The sequence below is a fragment of the Limulus polyphemus genome, unplaced genomic scaffold, assembly GCF_000517525.1.
Source record: "Limulus polyphemus unplaced genomic scaffold, Limulus_polyphemus-2.1.2 Scaffold3522, whole genome shotgun sequence".
Lineage (NCBI taxonomy): Eukaryota > Metazoa > Arthropoda > Merostomata > Xiphosura > Limulidae > Limulus > Limulus polyphemus.
Genome location: NW_013669132.1, coordinates 67,851 through 69,364, shown reverse-complemented (window position 1 = coordinate 69,364; position 1,514 = coordinate 67,851). Strand labels below are relative to the sequence as shown.

The following is a 1,514-nucleotide window of genomic DNA, read 5'->3' as shown; positions in this document are numbered from 1 at the left end:
CTACATTTGTAGGTTGTAGCTGTTGAGAAAGTACTGTGTATTTTATAAACATGATGTTTATGGCTACATTTGTAGGTTGTAGCTGTTGAGAAAGTACTGTGTATTTTATAAACATGATTTTATGGCTAAATTTGTAGGTTGTAACTGTTAAGTACTGTGTATTTTATAAACATGATGTTTATGGCTACATTTGTAGGTTGTAGCTGTTGAGAAAGTACTGTGTATTTTATAAACATGATTTTATGGTTACATTTGTAGGTTGTAACTGTTAAGAAAGTACTGTGTATTTTATAAACATGATGTTTATGGCTACATTTGTAGGTTGTAGCTGTTGAGAAAGTACTGTGTATTTTATAAACATGATTTTATGGTTACATTTGTAGGTTGTAGCTATTAAGAAAGTACTGTGTATTTTATAAACATGATTTTATGGCTACATTTGTAGGTTGTAGCTGTTGAGACAATGTTGTGTGTATTTGATAAACATGATTTTGTTGCTACATCTGTAGGTTGTAGCTCTTGGGACAGTGCTGTGTATTTGATAAATATGATTTTGTTGCTACAGTTGTAGGTTGTACCTGTTGATGGTTTAAAGTATGCTTGAAACCATTTTCACATGGATGAGCTCTTTGAGATGTAGTACTGTTCAGTGGATGGTATTACTTATCATGGGTGTTTTGATTCTGCAAGACATGGTATCTTCGTGGTGACTTTCACATTAATAGAAAGAGCAGTTATGTTAGGTAGCTTGATCCAATATTTTGTAGTTGATGATTCAAGAACCTGCTTTGAACTGTTATTATTTATCGATTACGGTTTGTTAAAATAAGCCCTAAAACTGGGTTTGACTGATCAGAAGACAGTGATTGAGCTTGTTTCTCCTAGTAGGAGAATTCAGATTCTTGAAAATTATTAAATATTTTTTATTCTTTTCAGTTTCCATCCATCACTTAGACTTTCGCAACTCAGGAAATAAAATATTTGAACTCCAGTTTTTCACAATACAAGCTTCTACTTGTAACATTGTACATGCCTAAGAAAAAGTTTTCCATTAAATTGAACATCCTCCTCTTTTTTGTAATGTGTTAAATGTTGGAAAAACTGGAACAGGTAAATTACAAATAATGGCTGGAGACGGCTTGAATGGGTAATGAAAAACTTTAATATAAGTTTAACATAACAGCAAATGTACAATGTTTCGACAAGGTTTTGTCATCATGAGGTAAATGCTGATAAATTACAAGTTCTTCAGCCTCAGATACAAATGCAGACATTCCATTCCAAAAAGCACTGTGTACCACTGCATGTGCCCTGGAATTCCATTTCCTTAGTTGTTCATTATATGATTCCAAATAGCTTAACATTTGGTTCATCAGAGCAGAAATTATGAAGTTTTACAAGTGGAATTTCATACACATCTTTCTTCAAAGTATCGAGTATCTATTGGGCAACGTTAGTCCCTTTAGCATGCCTGAACATCAAGAATTGCACGAGGACTTTCCATTTCTCATCAG

At 33.0% G+C, this 1,514-nt stretch overlaps 1 protein-coding gene across 1 annotated transcript in view; it reads left to right on the top strand.

Annotated features, from left to right (window-relative positions):
• Nucleotides 1-931, top strand: part of LOC106469515 (serine--pyruvate aminotransferase, mitochondrial-like) — a 35,362-nt gene extending 34,431 nt beyond the window's left edge. The window contains exon 9 of the mRNA XM_022398052.1: nt 13-931. The gene's annotated coding sequence lies outside the window, so the exon portion shown is untranslated. The remainder of the gene's footprint in view (nt 1-12) is intronic.
• Nucleotides 932-1,514: the final 583 nt, after the last annotated feature.